This window comes from Arachis stenosperma, chromosome 9, assembly GCF_014773155.1.
Source record: "Arachis stenosperma cultivar V10309 chromosome 9, arast.V10309.gnm1.PFL2, whole genome shotgun sequence".
NCBI classification, from domain to species: domain Eukaryota; kingdom Viridiplantae; phylum Streptophyta; class Magnoliopsida; order Fabales; family Fabaceae; genus Arachis; species Arachis stenosperma.
The window spans coordinates 98,051,431-98,073,526 of record NC_080385.1 but is presented as its reverse complement, the minus strand read 5'-3'; the positions used below and the strand labels follow the sequence as shown (position 1 = coordinate 98,073,526).

The window sequence follows — 22,096 nt, the reverse complement described above, 5'->3', positions numbered from 1 at the left end:
AGTTAAATGATGCAAGCAAGTGTTACATGAATTACCAAAGACAGAAAAATCATCCATGAAGACTTCTAAAAATTTTTCCACCATATCAGAGAAAATGGAAAGCACACACCTTTGAAAGGTGGCTGGGGCATTGCATAGCCCAAATGGCATCCTTCTGTAGGCAAAATCTCCAAATGGACATGTGAAGGAGGTCTTTTCTTGGTCCTTGGGATCCACCACTATCTGATTATACCTGGAATACCCATCCAGGAAGCAATAATAAGCATGGCCTGCCAATCTTTCCAACATCTGATCAATGAAGGGGAGAGGGAAGTGATCTTTCCTTGTAGCATCATTCAGTCTTCTATAATCTATGCACATCCTCCAACCAGTCACTGTTCTTGTAGGGATTAACTCATTCTTCTCATTGGAGATTACAGTCATCCCCCTTTCTTTGGCACAACCTGGACTGGGCTCACCCAGAACCTATCAGAGATTGGATATATAATTCCAGCATTCCACAGCTTCATCACTTTCTTTTGCACTACCTCCTTCATGGTTGGGTTGAGTCTTCTTTGAGATTGCACTACAGGCCTTGAATCTTCCTCTAGCAAAATTTTGTGCATGCAGATGGCTAGGCTTATGCCTTTGATATCGTCAATTGTCCATCCTAAAACTGTCTTGTGTGCTTTCAACACTTCAATCAGCCTTGTTTCTTCTTCTATGTTCAAAGAAGGGTTTATGATCACTGGCAAGGCTTCTGCTTCTCCAAGAAACACAAACATGAGGTGAGGGAAAAGAGGCTTTAACTCTTGTTTTGGCTTCTTCTTTTCCTTATCTTCAATGGAGATCTCTACCACTTCCTCTTCTATGAACTTTTGTTCCACCTCTATTCCCTCTTCTTGTTCCTCATGATAATTGGCTTCTAACATTTCTTCTACCAAACCTTCTATCATTTCCACTCTTATGTAGTTCTCTTGCTTAGGGGGATGTTACATTGATTTGAAAACATTAATGACCATTTGCTTATTATGCACCCTAAAGATCATTTTTCCCTTTTCTACATCAATAATAGCTCTTGTTGTGGCTAGGAATGGTCTTCCTAGGATAATTGAGTTATTTCCCTCCTCTTCTGTGTCCAAGATCACAAAGTCTGCAGGGAAGATAAACTCTCCAACCTTCACTAATAGATTTTTCACAATTCTGTTGGGTGTCTTGATTGATCTATCGGCCATTACAAGTGACATCCTGGTAGGTTTGACTTCTTCTATGGCAAGCTTTCTCATCATTGAGAGGGGCATCAAGTTGATGCTAGCACCTAGATCACAAAGAGCTTTTTCTAATGTCATATTGCCTATGGTGCATGAAACTACAAAACTCCTTGGATCTTTAATCTTTGGTGGAATACCCCTTTGAATTACTGCACTACACTCTTCAGTGAGCATAATGGTTTCCTTCTCATTCCAGCTTCTCTTTTTGTTGATGAGCTCCTTCAAGAACTTGGCATATAGAGGCATCTGCTCTAATGCTTCAGCAAGGGGAATGTTAATTTCCAGCTTTTTAAAGACTTCAAGGAACTTGGAAAATTATTGGTCCTTAAGTTCTTTTTGTAATCTTGGAGAATATGGCAGAGGAGGTGTGTAAATCTTCACTTTCTTCCTCTGTTCTTGTGATGATTCCTCTATTACTTGCTTCCCTTTCCTTGAGGCTTGTGGCTGCTCATCTTTCTCTTTAAGCTTCTCCTGATCTTACTTGTCTTCTTCCTTGCTACTGGCCTCATCCTTTTCAGCTGGCCTTTTGTCATTGTCCATAAGCTTCTTGTTGGTTTCCTTGTCTTTCACCAAGGTTCTTCCATTCCTTAATTGAATAGCTTTGCATTTTTTGTTGGGGTTTGAAATGGTATCACATGGGAGTGAGCTGGTTGGTCTTTCAATCACTGCTTGCTTGGACAATTGACCAATTTACCTTTCTAGATTTTTCATTGAGGCTTCATGGTTCTTGCTAGTTAGCTCTTGGTGCTTCATCATCCTTTCCATCATTATCTCAAGGTTGGAGATTCTTTGGGAATCTTGAGGTGGTTATGGTTGATTAAAGAATGTTGAGGGTTGGTGAAAAGTGTTTTGGTTAGTTGATGGATTATTGGGTGGATAGAAGTTGGAATTAGGGTAGTTATTTTGTGGTTTTTTGTATTGGTTTTGGTTAGTTTGTTGATGGTTTTGGTGGTTTGTGTTTCTTGAGTTGTTTTGGTTTGAATTTCTTTGCCATGGCTGCTGGTTTTTATTCTGGTTGTCTCCCCATCTCAAATTTGGATGGTTTCTCCAGGAGGAGTTGTAAGTGTCTCCATAAAAGTCATTTGATCCAGAACCTTGGTTGTGCACATATTGAACTTGTTCCTGCTGTTGATCCTCTTGGTTTTCTTCATTTTGCCCCCATGTGAGTGATGGTTGACTTGTGTTCATTGCTGCAACTTGGAGGCCATCAATCCTCTTGGCCATCATCTCCATTTGCTGCTGGATTTGTTGGTGCATCACCTTGTTTAGAGCTAGAATAATGTCCACACCTTCCAACTCCTTTGAGCTGGTTGGCGTTGATCATAAAAGTATTAGTTATTTGTTACATTGTCAATGAGATTTTGAGCCTCCTCAGCTGTCTTCATGAGTTGTACTGAGCCTCCAGCAGAGTAATCAAGTGCTTCTTGAGCTCTCAGTGTTAATCCTTCATAGAAGTTTTGGAGTCTATCCCATTCACTGAACATTTCTGGCGGGCACTTCCTGATTAGAGCTGTGTATCTTTCCCATGCCTCATACAATGACTCTCCATCCATCTGAGTGAATGTTTGGACCTCTGTTTTGAGTCTGATGATCCTTTGGGGAGGATAGAACTTGGCTAAGAACTTGTTCATTATTCCCAATTGTTGATGCTATCTCTTGGAAATTACTCCAACCATTGAGTAGCTTTGTCTCTCAGGAAAAATGGAAACAGGAACAATTTGTAAATATCAAGATGCACACCATTGGTTTTCACTGTGTCACATATCCTCAGAAAGGTGGATAAGTGTTGGTTTGGATCTTCAAGTGGGCCTCCTTGGTGCACAAAATTGTGATCAATACTTTTCAAAACATAAACAATCCCCGGTAATGGCTCCAAAGACTTGGTGCTCAATACCATGGCATAAACACAACTTCGCACAACTAACCAGCAAGTGCACTGGGTCGTCCAAGTAATAAACCTTACGCGAGTAAGGGTCGATCCCACGGAGATTGGTGGTATGAAGCAAGCTCTGGTCATCTTGTAAATCTTAGTCAGGCAGACTCAAATGGATATGATGATGAACGAAAATAACATAAAAGATAAAGATAGAGATACTTATGTATATCATTGGTGAGAGCTTCAGATAAGCGTATGAAGATGCTTTCCCTTCCGTCTCTCTGCTTTCTTACTGTCTTCATCCAATCCTTCTTACTCCTTTCCATGGCAAGCTCATGTAGGGTTTCACCGTTGTCAATGGCTACCTCCCATCCTCTCATTGAAAGCGATTGCATATGCCCTGTCACAGTCATAGCGGAATTCATCTGTCGGTTCTCAATCAGGCCGGAATAGAATCCAGTGATTCTTTTGCGTCTGTCACTAACGCCCCGCCCTCAGGAGTTTGAAGCACGTCACAGTCATTCAATCATTGAATCCTACTCAGAATACCACAGACAAGGTTAGACCTTCCGGATTCTCTTGAATGCCGCCATCAGTTCTCGCCTATACCACGAAGACTCTGATCCCACGGAATGGCTGGCTCGTTTGTCAGGCGAGCACTCGGTTGTCAGGCGATCAACCATGCATCATGTAATCAGAAATCCAAGAGATATTCACTAAGCCTCTTATGCTTGTAGAACAAGAATGGTTGTCAGTCACCTCGTTCATAAGTGAGAATGATGATGAGTGTCACGGATCATCATATTCATCAAGTTGAAGAACAAGTGATATCTTGGACAAAGAACAAGCGGAATTGAATAGAAGAACAATAGTAATTGCATTAATACTCGAGGTACAGCAGAGCTCCACACCTTAATCTATGGTGTGTAGAAACTCCACCGTTGAAAATACATAAGAACAAGGTCTAGGCATGGCCGAATGGCCAGCCTCCCAAAGTGAGTTCAATCATCAAAACATGATAAAAAGACTCTCTATCAAGCTCTATCAAGCTCTATCAAGCTCTATCAAGCTCTCTAATACAATAGTAAAAGGTCCTACTTATAGAAAACTAGTAGCCTAGGGTGTACAGAGATGAGTAAATGACATAAAAATCCACTTCCGGGCCCACTTGGTGTGTGCTTGGGCTGAGCAATAAAGCATTTTCGTGTAGAGACTTGTCTTGGAGTTAAACGCCAGCTTTTATGCCAGTTTGGGCGTTTAACTCCCATTTAGGTGCCAGTTCCGGCGTTTAACGCTGGAATTTCTGTAGGTGACTTTGAACGCCGGTTTGGGCAATCAAATCTTGGGCAAAGTATGGACTATCATATATTGCTGGAAAGCCAAGGATGTCTACTTTCCAACGCCGCTGAGAGCGCGCCAATTGGGCTTCTGTAGCTCCAGAAAATCCACTTCGAGTGCAGGGAGGTCAGAATCCAACAGCATCTGCAGTCCTTTTCAGTCTCTGAATCAGATTTTTGCTCAGGTCCCTCAATTTCAGCCAGAAAATACCTGAAATCACAGAAAAACACACAAACTCATAGTAAAGTCCAGAAAAGTGAATTTTAACTAAAAACTAATAAAAATATACTAAGAACTCAACTAAAACTATTAAAAACATACTAAAAACAATGCCAAAAAGTGTACAAATTATCCGCTCATCACAACACCAAACTTAAATTGTTGCTTGTCCCCAAGCAACTGAAGATCAAATAAGATAAAAAAGAAGAGAATATGCAATGAACTCCAAAAACATCTATGAAGATCAGTATTAATTAGATGAGCGGGGCTTTTAGCTTTTTGCCTCTGAATAGTTTTGGCATCTCACTTTCTCCTTTGAAACTCAGAATGATTGGCTTCTTTAGGAACTCAGAATCCAGATAGTGTTATTGATTCTCCTAGTTAAGTATGATGATTCTTGAACACAGCTACTTATTGAGTCTTGGCCGTGGCCCAAAGCACTCTGTCTTCCAGTATTACCACCAGATACATACATGCCACAGACACATAATTGGGTGAACCTTTTCAGATTGTGACTCAGCTTTGCTAGAGTCCCCAATTAGAGGTGTCCAGGGTTCTTAAGCACACTCTTATTGCCTTGGATCACAACTTAATTTCTTTCTTTTTCTTTCTTTTTCTTTTTCGTTTTCCCCTTTTTTCTCTTTTTTTTCGCTTCTTTTTTTTTTTGTATTCACTGCTTTTTCTTGCTTCAAGAATCATTTTTATGATTTTTCAGATCTTCAGTAACATGTCTCCTTTTTCATCATTCTTTCAAGAGCCAACATTCATGAACCACAAATTCAAAAGACATATGCACTGTTCAAGCATACATTCAGAGAACAAAAGTGTTGCCACCACATCAAAAAAAATAATTAAACTGTTATAAAATTCAAAATTCATGCACTTCTTTTCCTTTTCCATTAAGCACGTTTTTTATTTAAGAAAGGTGATGGATTCATAGGACATTCATAACTTTAAGGCATAAACACTAAGACACTAATGATCATAAGACATAAACATGGATAAACATAAGCACTAAAAATTCGAAAAACAGAAGAATAAAGAACAAGGAAATCAGGGAACGGGTCCACCTTAGTGATGGCGGCTCTTCCTTCCTCTTGAAGGTCCTATGGAGTGCTTGAGCTCCTCAATGTCTCTTCCTTGCCTTTGTTGCTCCTCTCTCATGATTCTTTGATCTTTTCTTATTTCATGGAGGAGAATGGAGTGTTCTTGATGCTCCACCCTTAGTTGTCCCATGTTGGAACTTAATTCTCCTAGGGAGGTGTTTAGTTGCTCCCAATAGTCTTGTGGAGGAAAGTGCATCCCTTGAGGTATCTCAGGGATCTCATGATGAGAGGGGTCTCTTGTGTGCTCCATCCTTGTCTTGGTAATGGGCTTATCCTCATCAATGGTGATGTCTCCCTCTATGTCAACTCCAACTGAATAACAGAGGCGACAAATGAGGTGAGGAAAGGCTAACCTTGCTAAGGTAGAGGACTTATCCGCCACCTTGTAAAGTTCTTGGGCTATAACCTCATGAACTTCCACTTCTTCTCCAATCATGATGCTATGGATCATGATGGCCCGGTCTAAAGTAACTTCGGACCGGTTGCTAGTGGGAATGATTGAGCGTTGGATAAACTCCAACCATCCTCTAGCCACGGGTTTGAGGTCATGCCTTCTCAATTGAACCGGCTTGCCTCTTGAATCTCTCTTCCATTGTGCGCCCTCTTCACATATGATTGTGAGGACTTGGTCCAACCTTTGATCAAAGTTGACCCTTCTTGTGTAAGGATGTTCATCTCCTTGCATCATAGGCAAGTTGAACGCCACCCTCACACTTTCCGGACTAAAATCCAAGTATTTCCCCCGAACCATTGTGAGATAATTCTTTGGATCCGGGTTCATACTTTGATAATGGTTCTTGGTGATCCATGCATTGGCATAGAACTCTTGAACCATCAAGATTCCAACTTGTTGAATGGGGTTGGTAAGTACTTCCCAACCTCTTCTTTGGATCTCATGGCGGATCTCCGGATATTCACCCTTTTTGAGTGAAAAGGGGACCTCGGGGATCACCTTCTTCAAGGCCACAACTTCATAGAAGTGGTCTTGATGCACCCTTGAGATGAATCTATCCATCTCCCATGACTCGGAGGTGGAAGCTTTTGCCTTCCCTTTCCTCTTTCTAGAGGTTTCTCCGGCCTTGGATGCCATAATGGTTATGGAAAAACGAAAAAGCAACGCTTTTACCACACCAAACTTAAAGGTTTGCTCGTCCTCGAGCAAAAGAAGAAAGAAGAGAGTAGAAGAAGAAGAAATGAGGAAGAAGAAGATGGCTTAGTGTATTCGGCCAAGGAGGGGGGGAAGTGTTGTTTAGGTTTGAAGGGTGAGGTTGGTGGGATTTTATGAAGGATGGATGTGAGTGGTGAAGAGAAAGATGGGATTTGATAGGTGAAGGGGTTTTGGGGAAGAGGTATTGAGGTGATTGGTGAATGGGGGAAGAAGAGAGAGAGTGGTGGTGGGGTTGGTGGGGATCCTGTGGGGTCCACAGATCCTGTGGTGTCAAGGAAAAGTCATCCCTGCACCAAGTGTTGCTCAAAATCACATTTTGAGCCATTTCTGGCGTTAAACGCCGGGCTGGTGCCCATTCCTGGCGTTTAACGCCAGGTTCTTGCCCTTTTCTGGCGTTTAACGCCAGTCTGGTGCCCCTTTCTGGCGTTAAATGCCCAGAATGGTGCCAGACTGGGCGTTAAACGCCCAACTGCTAGGCTTACTGGCGTTTGAACGCCAGCAGCATCTTCCTCCAGGGTGTGCTGTTTTTCTTCCTGTTTTTCATTCTGTTTTTGCTTTTTCAATGGATTTTGTGACTTCTTATGATCATCAACCTATAAAAAAAAAATAAAATAACAAAAGAAACTATATAAAATATAATATTGGGTTGCCTCCCAACAAGCGCTTCTTTAATGTCAATAGCTTGACAGAGGACTCTCATGGAGCCTCACAGATACTCAGAGCAATGTTGGAACCTCCCAACACCAATCTTAGAGTTTGAATGTGGGGGTTCAACACCAAACTTAGAGTTTGGTTGTGGCCTCCCAACACCAAACTTAGAGTTTGACTGTGGGGGCTCTGTTTGTCTCTGATTTGAGAGAAGCTCTTCATGCTTCTTCTCCATGGTGACAGAGGGATATCCTTGAGCCTTAAACACAAGGGATTCTCCATTCACTTGAATGATCAGTTCACCTCTATCAACATCAATCACAGCCTTTGCTGTGGCTAGGAAAGGTCTGCCAAGGATGATGGTTTCATCCATGCACTTCCCAGTCTCTAGGACTATGAAATCAGTAGGGATGTAATGGTCTTCAATCTTAACCAAAACATTCTCTACAAGTCCATGAGCTTGTTTTCTTGAGTTGTCTGCCATCTCTAGTGAGATTTTGGCAGCTTGTACCTCAAAGATCCTTAGCTTCTCCATTACTGAGAGAGGCATGAGGTTCACACTTGACCCTAAGTCACACAGAGCCTTCTTGAAGGTCATGGTGCCTATGGTACAAGGTATGGAAAACTTCCCAGGATCTTGTCTCTTTTGAGGTAATTTCTGCCTAGACAAGTCATCCAGTTCTTTGGTGAGCAAAGGAGGTTCATTCTCCCAAGTCTCATTTCCAAATAACTTGTCATTTAGCTTCATGATTGCTCCAAGGTATTTAGCAACTTGATCTTCAGTGACATACTCATCCTCTTCAGAGGAAGAATACTCATCAGAGCTCATGAAAGGCAGAAGTAAGTCCAATGGGATCTCTATGGTCTCATTTTGAGCCTCAGATTCCCATGGTTCCTCATTGGGGAACTCATTGGAGGCTAGTGCACGCCCATTGAGGTCTTCCTCAGTGGCATTCACTTCCTCCCCTTCTTCTCCAAATTCGGCCATATTGATGGCTTTGCACTCTCCTTTTGGATTTTCTTCTGTGTTGCTTGGAAGAGTACTTGGAGGGAGTTCAGTAACTTTCTTGCTAAGCTGTCCCACTTGTCCTTCCAAATTCCTAATGGAAGACCTTGTTTCAGTCATGAAACTTTGAGTGGTTTTGATTAGATCAGAGACCATGGTTGCTAAGTCAGAGGGGTTCTGCTTAGAATTCTCTGTCTGTTGCTGAGAAGATGATGGAAAAGGCTTGCCATTGCTAAACCTGTTTCTTCCACCATTGTTGTTGTTGAAACCTTGTTGAGGTCTCTCTTGATTCTTCCATGAGAGATTTGGGTGATTTTTCCATGAAGAATTATAGGTGTTACCATAGGGTTCTCCTAGGTAATTCACCTCTTCCATTGAAGGGTTCTCAGGATCATAAGCTTCTTCCTCAGATGAAGCATCCTTAGTACTGACTGGTGCATTTTGCATTCCAGACAGACTTTGAGAAATCAAATTGACTTGTTGAGTCAATATCTTGTTCTGAGCCAATATGGCGTTCAGAGTGTCAATCTCAAGAACTCCTTTCTTCTGACTAGTCCCATTGTTCACAGGATTCCTTTCAGAAGTGTACATGAATTGGTTATTTGCAACCATTTCAATGAGCTCTTGAGCCTCTGTAGGCGTCTTCTTCAGATGAAGAGATCCTCCAGCAGAGCTATCCAAAGACATTTTGGATAGTTCAGAGAGACCATCATAGAAAATACCTATGATGCTCCATTCAGAAAGCATGTCAGAAGGACATTTTCTGATTAATTGTTTGTATCTTTCCCAAGCTTCATAGAGGGACTCTCCATCCTTCTGTCTGAAGGTTTGGACTTCCACTCTAAGCTTACTCCATCTTTGTGGTGGAAAGAACTTTGTCAAGAAGGCATTGACTAGCTTTTCCCAAGAGTCCAGGCTTTCTTTAGGTTGAGAGTCCAACCATATTCTAGCTCTGTCTCTTACAGCAAAAGGGAATAGCATCAGTCTATAGACCTCAGGGTCTACCCCATTAGTCTTGACTGTGTCACAGATTTGCAAGAATTCAGCTAAGAACTGATGAGGATCTTCCATTGGAAGTCCATGGAACTTGCAATTCTGTTGCATTAAAGAAACTAATTGAGGCTTAAGCTCAAAGTTGTTTGCTCCAATGGCAAGGATAGAGATGCTTCTCCCATAAAAATCAGGAGTAGGTGCAGTAAAGTCACCCAGCACCTTCCTTGCATTGTTTGCATTATTGTTGTTTTCGGCTGCCATGTCTTCTTCTTCTTTGAAGAATTCGGTCAGGTCCTCTAAAGAGAGTTGTGCTTTGGCTTCTCTTAGCTTTCTCTTCAAGGTCCTTTCGGGTTCAGGGTCAGCTTCAACCAGAATGCCTTTGTCTCTGCTCCTGCTCATATGAAAGAGAAGAGAACAAGAAAATGTGGAATCCTCTATGTCACAGTATAGAGATTCCTTGAGGTGTCAGAGGAAAAGAGAAATAGAAAGAAGAAGGAGAAGAAGAATTCGAACTTTAATTAGATAAGGTTCGAATTGTGCATTGAGAAGGAGTGGTACTCCATAAATAGAAGGATGTGGGAAGAGGGGAAGAGAATTTTCGAAAATCAATTAAAAAGTTTTTAAAATTATTTTGAAAAATTGATTGATGATTTTCGAAAACTCAATGTGGAAAAAGAATCAAGTGATTTTTGAAAAAGATTTTTAAATTAGAAGTTAAGAAGATTTGATTGAAAACTATTTTGAAAAAGATGTGGTTAAAAAGATATGATTGAAAAGTTATGGTTTTAAAAAGATGTGATTGAGAAGATATGATTTGAAAATAATTTTAAAAGATATGATTTTAAAATTAATGACTTGCCTAACAAGAAAAAGATATGATTCAAACATTAAACCTTTCTCAACAGAAAAGGTAACAAATTTGAGATGTTCAATCAAATCATTAATTGTTAGTAAGTATTTTTGAAAAAGGAAAGAAATTGATTTTGAAAACATTTGATTGAAAAGATATGATTTGAAAAAGATTTGATTTTGAAAAACTTTGAAATCTTGAAAAAAAATTGATTTGAAAACAAAATCTTCCCCCTAGCACCATCCTGGCGTTAAACGCCCAGAATGGTATCCATTCTGGCGTTTAACGCCCAAAATGCACCCTTTTTGGGCGTTAAACGCCCAACCAGGTACCCTGGCTGGCGTTTAAATGCCAGTCTGTCTTCTTCACTGGGCATTTTCGAATGCTCAGCTTTTTCTGTGTAATTCCTCTGCAGTATGTTCTGAATCTTCAATTCTTTGTGTTATTGACTTGAAAAGACTCAAATTAAAAATATTTTTGGATTTTTAATAATCAAAATGCAACAAGAATCAAATAACAATGCATGCAAGACACCAAACTTAGCAGTTTGTATACTACTGACACTATATGAGACACATAAACACTCAAGTCAAAAGAATTCAAAGATCAGAGTAAGAAATCATCAAGAATTACTTGAAGATCCTTAAGACACATGAATGAATGCATGCAATTGACACCAAACTTAAGATGAGACACTAGACTCAAACAAGAAATATTTTTGGTTTTTATGATTTTCTAATTTTTTTTGTGTTTTTCGAAAATTAAGTGAAAACATCAAAATTCTTAATGAGAATTCCAGGAATCAGTGCAATGCTAGTCTAAGACTCCGGTCCAGGAATTAGACATGGCTTCAAAGCCAGCCAAGCTTTCAAAGAAAGCTTCGGTCCAAAACACTAGACATGGCCAAAGGCCAGCCAAGCCTTAGCAGATCACTGCTCCAAAAGCAAGATTGATAAAAAATCAACAAGCTTCTGTGATGATAAGTTGAAACCTCGGTCCAATGAGATTAGACATGGCTTCTCAGCCAGCCAGATTTCAACAAATCATCATGAAACTCTAGAATTCATCTTCAAGAATTTCGAAAAAAAAATAAATGCCTAATCTAAGCAACAAGATGAACCGTCAGTTGTCCATACACAAGAACAATCCCCGGCAACGGCGCCAAAAACTTGGTGCACGAAATTGTGATCAATACTTTTCAAAACATAAACAATCCCCGGTAATGGCTCCAAAGACTTGGTGCTCAATACCATGGCATAAACACAACTTCGCACAACTAACCAGCAAGTGCACTGGGTCGTCCAAGTAATAAACCTTACGCGAGTAAGGGTCGATCCCACGGAGATTGGTGGTATGAAGCAAGCTATGGTCATCTTGTAAATCTTAGTCAAGCAGACTCAAATGGATATGATGATGAACGAAAATAACATAAAAGATAAAGATAGAGATACTTATGTATATCATTGGTGAGAGCTTCAGATAAGCGTATGAAGATGCTTTCCCTTCCGTCTCTCTGCTTTCTTACTGTCTTCATCCAATCCTTCTTACTCCTTTCCATGGCAAGCTCATGTAGGGTTTCACCGTTGTCAATGGCTACCTCCCATCCTCTCATTGAAAGCGATTGCATATGCCCTGTCACAGTCATAGCGGAATTCATCTGTCGGTTCTCAATCAGGCCGGAATAGAATCCAGTGATTCTTTTGCGTCTGTCACTAACGCCCCGCCCTCAGGAGTTTGAAGCACGTCACAGTCATTCAATCATTGAATCCTACTCAGAATACCACAGACAAGGTTAGACCTTCCGGATTCTCTTGAATGCCGCCATCAGTTCTCGCCTATACCACGAAGACTCTGATCCCACGGAATGGCTGGCTCGTTTGTCAGGCGAGCACTCGGTTGTCAGGCGATCAACCATGCATCATGTAATCAGAAATCCAAGAGATATTCACTAAGCCTCTTATGCTTGTAGAACAAGAATGGTTGTCAGTCACCTCGTTCATAAGTGAGAATGATGATGAGTGTCACGGATCATCATATTCATCAAGTTGAAGAACAAGTGATATCTTGGACAAAGAACAAGCGGAATTGAATAGAAGAACAATAGTAATTGCATTAATACTCGAGGTACAGCAGAGCTCCACACCTTAATCTATGGTGTGTAGAAACTCCACCGTTGAAAATACATAAGAACAAGGTCTAGGCATGGCCGAATGGCCAGCCTCCCAAAGTGAGTTCAATCATCAAAACATGATAAAAAGACTCTCTATCAAGCTCTATCAAGCTCTATCAAGCTCTATCAAGCTCTCTAATACAATAGTAAAAGGTCCTACTTATAGAAAACTAGTAGCCTAGGGTGTACAGAGATGAGTAAATGACATAAAAATCCACTTCCGGGCCCACTTGGTGTGTGCTTGGGCTGAGCAATGAAGCATTTTCGTGTAGAGACTTGTCTTGGAGTTAAACGCCACCTTTTATGCCAGTTTGGGCGTTTAACTCCCATTTAGGTGCCAGTTCCGGCGTTTAACGCTGGAATTTCTGTAGGTGACTTTGAACGCCGGTTTGGGCCATCAAATCTTAGGCAAAGTATGGACTATCATATATTGCTGGAAAGCCCAGGATGTCTACTTTCCAACACCGTTGAGAGCGCGCCAATTGGGCTTCTGTAGCTCCAGAAAATTTACTTCGAGTGCAGGGAGGTCAGAATCCAACAGCATCTGCAGTCCTTTTCAGTCTCTGAATCAGATTTTTGCTCAGGTCCCTCAATTTCAGCCAGAAAATACCTGAAATCACAGAAAAACACACAAACTCATAGTAAAGTCCAGAAAAGTGAATTTTAACTAAAAACTAATAAAAATATACTAAGAACTCAACTAAAACTATTAAAAACATACTAAAAACAATGCCAAAAAGTGTACAAATTATCCGCTCATCACTCCTCCATAGGAACAATTGTTCTGCACGAGAGTGATGAGTTGAGGCTTCAATTCAAAATTGTTTGCATTGACATTGGGGGTAAGGATGCTACTCCCACAGTGCCTTGGATTAGGAAAAGTGTAGGAGGCTAGAACCCTTCTTTGAGGCTGGCCATTATTGTTAGCCACTCCCTCTGGTGGATTAGGAGCATTTTCTTCCATTTTCTGGTTCTCTTCCTCTGATTCCTCTCCACCAATAATTTCCTTTCCTCTGGCTTCTCTTCTTATTCTTCGAAGAGTTCTCTCATCAATGTCACTAGAGGTGGAGACATCTCTCCTTGCTTCTGTCATACAACCAAAACAACAAGAAACACACAAAGCACGCTGTAGCTTGAGTGCAATGAGAGTTAGTAGATATAAAATCTCAAATAATTAGTGTGCTCATCAAAAATTAAGAAAAACAAAGAAAAAGTACTTAATCTAGACCACCACCTTACGTAATCATTGTCAATCTAGATCAATCCCTGGCAACGGCGCCAAAAACTTGATGAGGGAAAAACGATTCCACACAAAACTCACCAACAAGTGTACCGGGTTGCATCAAGTATTAATTACTCACAAGAGTGAGTTCGATCCCACAGGGATTGATGGATTGAGCAATTTTAGTTAGGTGATGAATTTAGTTAAGCAAATAGTTGATGATTTGAGTGAATTTTGATTAACAGAAGCTGAATTGCAAGTAAATAAAGGTGCAGAAGGTAAATGTAGCAGAAAAACAAGTGCAGAATAGGTAAATTGCAAATAACTTAAAGAACAAGAAAGTAAAAGAGCTGAAACTTAACTTGCAAGAAATGTAAATGACTAAAACTTGGATTGCAAGAAATATAAATAGCTGAAGCTTAAAGTGCAAGAAATCTAAATTACTGAAGCTAAATTGCTGAGAAATATAAATTGCTTGAAGAGTAAAAGTGATTTTGGTGCTGGGATTCAGAATTCAACAAGAAAATGTAAATTGAAGCGAATCAGAAAGCTATTAGATGAATGGACTCAATTCAGTAGCAAAACAGAAAAGAAAGTTGCTTGAAGAAACAAACAGTAAGAAGACTTGATTCAATTATGAAATTTTTAAGATCAAAGAAGAGAAATGAGATTAGAAAGTAGATCTAGATCTTAATTGCTCTCTTGATCAAGCAGAAAGTAATTGCAAAAGAAATAAAAAGAGAAAACAGCAAATGAAACTTAGATCCAATCCTTAGAATAATTGAGATGAAGGGTGAAAGATGATTCTCAGATTTAGAATCAATGAAGCTCTTCAAGCTCAATTCAAATTCCAAGAACAGATAGCAGAAGTTGCAGAAGAAAAGAAAATGAAAACAGAAATCTAGATCCAATTCCCAAAATCCCAAAATCAAAGACCAATGAAAATTCAAAGTGAAAACTAAAAATGAGCTAAAAGGTCAGCTAAAAGTAAAGTAAAAGGTCCTCTAAAAATCAAATTAACTCCTATTTATACACTTTCTATTTTTGATTTTCAAGACTTGGAGTGGGCTTTTCAAATTGGTGAAGAAGTGGATCCAAAATGGTATTTTCATTGAAATTGGATCAGGGTGCCAGCTCCAGTGGAGCGCTCGATTACGTAAGGTAACATAGCGCTACCTTGCTTAGTGTGTGGTACACGAAATCGTGATACACAACTTTGTGCAGCTAACCAGCAAGTGCACTAGGTCGTCCAAGTAATACCTTACGTGTGTAAGGGTCGATCCCACGGAGATTGTCGGCTTGAAGCAAGCTATGGTCATCTTGTAAATCTTGATGACAAGTCATCATATACCCATTTCTCAAGCTAATTTCACTTGTTTCATTAGTTTTTATGCACTTTCTTGCACCATAAGTGAGCAATTTAGAGTGGAATTTCATGTTTTATTTGAATCAATCAACCACCACTTAATTGATGCTAAATCATGAGGTTTAAGCTAAATTTAATTGAATATTAATTGATTTATAAACCTTGTGAATTTAGTGATACTTTGATTGGTTGTTTTGATTATTTGAAGGTGAAGAAAAAGAAGAAAAGAGTGAAGCAAGAAAGCATGGCCCAAGGAAGAAAAGAGTGTAGCGCATGAAAGGAAGGAAGCCATATTGCCCTCCTCAAGAGCACACTGCCCTCCAACGGAGCACAATTCTAGGCCAAGAAACAAGGGAAGGAAAAATTCTGCCCTGCCCTCCTCAAGAGCAATATCGTGCTCTCACCAAAATAAATCAAAGGAAATTGTCTCCAAGTGCCACCCATGGGTTTCGAACCCAAGAACAAGAAGGAAAGAAGTAGCGCTCAAATACAAGGAAAACAAGCAAAAATTAGTTTGTTTTCAACCTCCAAGGATCGAACATAGCACCTTGAGGAAGCAAAGAACTAGGCGCTACTTTGGTACCAAGAAAACCAAGAAAAAAAGGCAACAAAAGTCATCCAGCAAGTTTCGAACTTGGGACCTCACCCAAGAACAAGGAAAGCCTGTGCTGCCCTGCCCTTGTGGAGGGCAGGGTGATGAGCGGATAATTTGTATGCTTTTTGGCATTGTTTTTAGTATGTTTTTAGTAGTTTTAGTTTAGTTTTTATTATATTTTTATTAGTTTTTAGTTAAAATTCACTTTTCTGGACTTTACTATGAGTTTGTGTGTTTTTCTGTGATTTCAGGTATTTTCTGGCTGAAATTGAAGGTTCTGAGCAAAAATCTGATCCAGAGACTAAAAAGGACTGCAGATGCTGTTGGATTCTGACCTCCCTGCACTCGAAGTGGATTTTCTGGAGCTACAGAAGCCCAATTGGCGCGCTCTCAACGGCGTTGGAAAGTAGACATCCAGGGCTTTCCAGCAATATATAATAGTCCATACTTTGTCCAAGATTTGATGGCCCAAACCCGCGAAGCAATCCGGCCTCAGGAATTCCAGCGTTAAACGCCGGAACAGGAATAAAAGTTGGAGTTAAACGCCCAAACTGGCATAAAAGCTGGAGTTAAACGCCAGGAAGAGTCTCTACACGAAAATTACTTCATTGCTCAGCCCAAGCACACACCAAGTGGGCCCAGAAGTGGATTTTTATGTCATTTACTCATCTTTGTACACCCTAGGCTACTAGTTTTCTATAAGTAGGACCTTTTACTATTGTATTTTGATCTTGGTATCTATCTTTGGATTGTTTTTGATCCTCTGATCACCTTTGGGAGGCTGGCCATTCGGCCATGCCTAGACCTTATGCTTATGTATTTTCAACGGTGGAGTTTCTACACACCATAGATTAAGGGTGTGGAGCTCTGCTGTACCTCGAGTATTAATGCAATTACTATTGTTCTTCCATTCAAATTCCACTTGTTCTTTATCCAAGATATCACTTGTTCTTCAACATGATGAAGGTGATGATTGACGCCCATCACCATTCTCACCCATGAACAAGGTGACTGACAACCATTCTTGTTCTACAAGCATCTGAGGCTTGGTGAATATCTCTTGGATTCTTCGGAATCTTCGTGGTATAGGCAGGACCTGATGGCAGCATTCAAGAGAATCCGGAAGGTCTAAACCTTGTCTGTGGTATTCTGAGTAGGATTCAATGACTGAATGACTGTGACGTGCTTCAAACCTGTAACCTACTGGGCGTTAGTGACAGACGCAAAAGAGTGATTCTATTCCGGTAGGGGAGGGAACCAAACCGGTGATTGGCGGCACTGTGACAGAGTGCTTTGCATTAGCTTTCACTGCGCGGATGGGAGGTAGCTGCTGACAACAGTGAGACCCTACACGAGCTTGCCATGGAAAGGAGTAAGAAGGATTGGATGAAGGCAGTAGGAAAGCAGAGAGACGGAAGGGAAGGCATCTTCATACACTTGTCTGAAGCTCTTACACCAATGATATACATAAGTATCTCTATCTTTATCTTTATGTTTTATGCGTTCATCACCATTATACATTTGAGTCTGCCTGACTGAGATTTACAAGATGACCATAGCTTGCTTCATACCACCAATCTCCGTGGGATCGACCCTTACTCGCGTAAGGTATTACTTGGACGACCCAGTGCACTTGCTGGTTAGTTGTGCGAAGTTGTAGTGATCACAATTTCGCGCACCAAGTTTTTGGCGCCGTTGCCGGGGATTGTTCTTGTGTATGGACAACTGACGGTTCATCTTGTTGCTTAGATTAGGCATTTATTTTCTTCAGAGTTCTTAAGAATGAATTCTAGTGTTTCAAGGTGATGTTCTTATCATCACCAAAGCTGATTGATCCTCATCAATTTAGCTCTTGAATGCAATGTCCTGCTGAAGCTTAGCCGGCCATGTCTAATTCCTTTAGACTAAAGCTTTAGACTAACATTGCATGATTCCTGGAATTCTCATTAAGAATTTTGATACCTTTATTTTCCTTTTCACTTAATTTTCGAAAAAGCACAAAAAAAATTTACAAAATCATAAAAACCAAAAATATTTCTTGTTTTAAGTCTAGTGTCTCATTTTAAGTTTGGTGTCAATTGCATGTTTCTATTCTTCTTGCATTTTTCGAATTCATGCATGTGTCTTAATTAATCTTCAAGTTGTTCTTGATGATTTTCTTGTTTTGATCTTTGAATTCTATTGACTTGAGTGTTTTGTTGTTTCTCATATGCATTCTCATGTAGTTAGTGTCAATAGTATACAAACTGCTAAGTTTGGTGTCTTGCATGCATTGTTATTTGATTCTTGTTGCATTTTAATTATTAAAAATCCAAAAATATTTTTAATTTGTGTCTTTTCAAGTCAATGATACAAGGAATTGAAGATTCAGAACATACTGCAGAGGAATCACACAGAAAATGCTGAGCATTCAAAAATGCCCAGTGAAGAAGACAGACTGGCGTTTAAACGCCAGCCAGGGTGCCTGGTTGGGCGTTTAACGCCCAAAAAGGTATAGGTTTGGGCGTTAAACGCCAGAATGTGCACATTCTGGGCGTTTAACGCCAGGATGGCAAAGGGGGAAGATTTTGTTTTCAAAATCAATTTTTTTTCAAGTTTTCAAAGTTTTTCAAAATCAAATCTTTTTCAAATCATATCTTTTCAATCAAATGTTTTCAAAATTAATTTCTTTCCTTTTTCAAAGATACTTACTAACAATTAATGATTTGATTGAACATTTTTTGCCTTTTCTGCTAAGGAAGGTTTTATGTTTGAATCATATCTTTTCTTGTTAGGCAAGTCATTAATTTTTAAAATCATATCTTTTCAAATAGTTTTCAAATCATATCTTTTAAAATTGTTTTCAAATCATATCTTTGAAAATTGTTTTCAAATCATATCTTTTCAATCACATGTTTTTAAAACCAATCATATCTTCTTAACCACATCTTTTTCAAAATAGTTTTCAATCAAATCTTTTTGATTTCTAATTTCAAAATCTTTTTCAAAAATCACTTGATTTCTTTTCCACTTTTATTTTCGAAAATCAATTAGTGTTTTTCAAAAATGTTTTCAAAATCTTTCACTTAATTTTCGAAATTTACTTCCCTCCTTCTCACATCCTTCTACTTTTGGACTAACTCTATTCCTTAATGCAAAATTCGAACTCCATCTTCTTTGATAAGTTCGAATTTTCTACTTCTGTCTTCCATTTTTCTTCCTCTGACACCTCAAGGAATCTCTATACTGTGACATGGAGGATTCCATATTTTCTTGTTTTCTTCTCTTTCATATGAGCAGGAACAAAGACAAAGGCATTCTTGAAGCTGACCAAATTCTTCAAAGAAGAAGAACACATGGCAGCCGAAAACAACAACAATGCAAACAATGCAAGGAAGGTGCTGGGTGACTTTACTGCACCTACTCCTGATTTCTATGGGAGAAGCATCTCTATCCCTGCCATTGGAGCAAACAACTTTGAGCTAAAGCCTCAATTAGTTTCTCTAATGCAACAGAATTGCAAGTTCCATGGACTTCCAATGGAAGATCCTCATCAGTTTTTAGCTGAGTTCTTGCAAATCTGTGACACAGTCAAGACTAATGGGGTTAACCCTGAGGTCTATAGACTGATGCTATTCCCTTTTGCTGTAAGAGACAGGGCTAGAATATGGTTGGACTCCCAACCTAAAGAAAGCCTGGACTCTTGGGAAAAGCTAGTCAATGCCTTCTTGGCAAAGTTCTTTCCACCACAAAGATGGAGTAAGCTTAGAGTGGAAGTCCAAACCTTCAGACAGAAGGATGGGGAATCCCTCTATGAAGCTTGGGAAAGATACAAACAATTAATCAGAAAATGTCCATCTGACATGCTTTCTGAATGGAGCATCATAGGTATTTTCTATGATGGTCTCTCTGAACTATCCAAGATGTCCTTGGATAGCTCTGCAGGAGGATCTCTTCACCTGAAGAAGACGCCTGCAGAAGCTCAAGAATTGATTGAAATGGTTGCAAATAACCAATTCATGTACACTTCTGAAAGAAATCCTGTGAACAATGGGACTAGTCAGAAGAAAGGAGTTCTTGAGATTGACACTCTGAATGCCATTTTAGCTCAGAATAAAATATTGACTCAACAAGTCAATTTGATTTCTCAAAGTCTGTCTGGAATGCAAAATGCACCAAACAGTACTAAGGATGCTTCATCTGAGGAAGAAGCTTATGATCCTGAGAACCCCTCAATGGAAGAGGTAAATTACCTAGGAGAACCCTATGGTAACACCTATAATTCTTCATGGAGAAATCACCCAAATCTCTCCTGGAAGAATCAAGAGAGACCTCAACAAGGTTTCAATAATAATGGTGGAAGAAACAGGTTTAACAATACTAAGCCTTTTCCATCATCTTCTCAGCAACAGACAGAGAGTTCTAAGCAGAATACTTCTGACTTAGCAACAATGGTCTCTGATCTAATAAAGACCACTCAAAGTTTCATGAATGAAACAAGGTCCTCCATCAGAAATTTGGAGGGACAAGTGGGACAGCTGAGCAAGAAAATTACTGAACTCCCTCCTAGTACTCTCCCAAGTAATACAGAAGAAAATCCAAAAGGAGAGTGCAAAGCCATAAACATGGCCGAATATGGAGAGGAAAGAGAGGAGGAGGACGCCACTGAGGAAGACCTCAGTGGGCGTGTACCAATCTCCTCTGAGTTCCTCAAAGAGGAACCATGGGAATCTGAAGCTCAAAATGAGACCATAGAGATTCCATTGGACTTGTAGAGAATGTTTTGGTTAAGATTGAAGACCACTACATCCCTACTGATTTCATAGTCCTAGAGACTGGGAAGTGCATGGATGAATCCATCATCCTTGGCAGACCCTTCCTAGCCACAGCAAAGGCTGTGATTGATGTTGATGGAGGTGAACTAATCATTCAAGTGAATGAAGAATCCTTGGTGTTTAAGGCTCAAGGATATCCCTCTGTCACCATGGAGAGGAAGCTTGAAGAGCTTCTCTCAAATCAGAGACAAACAGAGCCCCCACAGTCAAACTCTAAGTTTGGTGTTGGGAGGCCACAACCAAACTCTAAGTTTGGTGTTGAACCCCCACATTCAAACTCTAAGTTTGGTGTTGGGAGGTTCCAACATTGCTCTGAGTATCTATGAGGCTCCATGAGAGCCATCTGTCAAGCTAATGACATTAAAGAAGCGCTTGTTGGGAGGCAGCCCAATGTTATATTTTGACTATTTTCTTTTGTTATTTTATGTTTTTTGTAGGTTGATGATCATAAGAAGTCACAAAATCCATTGAAAAAGCAAAAACAGAATGAAAAACAGGAAGAAAAACAGCACACCCTGGAGGAAGAACCTGCTGGCGTTTAAACGCCAGTCAGGCTAGCAGATGGGCGTTTAACGCCCAGTCTGGTGCCATTCTGGGCGTTTAACGCCAGAAAGGGGCACCAGACTGGCGTTAAACGCCAGTAAAGGGCACCAACCTGGCGTTAAACGCCAGGAATGGGCACCAGCCCGGCGTTTAACGCCAGAAATGGCTCAAAACGTGGATTTTGATGCTATTTGGTGCAGGGATGACTTTTCCTTGACACCTAAGGATCTGTGGACCCCACAGGATCCCCAAACAACCCCACCACTCTCTCTTCTTCTTCACCCATTCATCAATCACCTCAACATCTCTTTCTCTTCACCACTCACATCCATCCTTCATAAACCACCACTTCTCCCCATACATGGCCGAACACAAAGCCATCTCCCTCTCCTCCATTTCTTCTTCTTCTACTCACTTCCCTCTTCTTTTGCTCGAGGACGAGCAAACCTTTTAAGTTTGGTGTGGTAAAAGCATTGCTTTTTGTTTTTCCATAACCATTTATGGCATCCAAAGCCGGTTCAACTGAGAAGGCATGACCTCAAGCCCATCACTAAGAAGAAGATGGAGCAAACAAAGAGACCCCTCTCATCAAGAAATCCCTGAGATACCTCAAGGGATGCACTTTCCTCCACAAGACTACTGGGAGCAACTGAACACCTCCCTAGAAGAATTAAGTTCCAACATGGGACAACTAAGGGTGGAGCACCAAGAACATGCCATCCTCCTCCATGAAATTGGAGAAGATCAAAGGATCATGAAAGAGGAGCAACAAAGACAAGGAAGAGACATTGAGGAGCTCAAGCACTCCATAGGATCTTCAAGAAGAAGAAAGAGCCGCCATCACTAAGGTGGACCCGTTCTTTAATCTCCTTGTTCTTTATTCTTCTGTTTTTCGAATTTTAGTGCTTTATGTTTATCCATGTTTATGTCTT

At 40.2% G+C, this 22,096-nt stretch overlaps 2 non-coding genes across 2 annotated transcripts; one reads left to right on the top strand and one right to left on the bottom strand.

The window, feature by feature from the left end:
* Positions 1-9,352: 9,352 nt before the first annotated feature.
* Positions 9,353-9,460, top strand: LOC130952246 (small nucleolar RNA R71). The gene has a single exon (XR_009074426.1). It is a non-coding gene; the product is annotated as a small nucleolar RNA R71 (small nucleolar RNA).
* A 10,087-nt stretch (positions 9,461-19,547) lies between these two features.
* Positions 19,548-19,651, bottom strand: LOC130952382 (small nucleolar RNA R71). The gene has a single exon (XR_009074563.1). It is a non-coding gene; the product is annotated as a small nucleolar RNA R71 (small nucleolar RNA).
* Between the last annotated feature and the right edge of the window lie 2,445 nt (positions 19,652-22,096).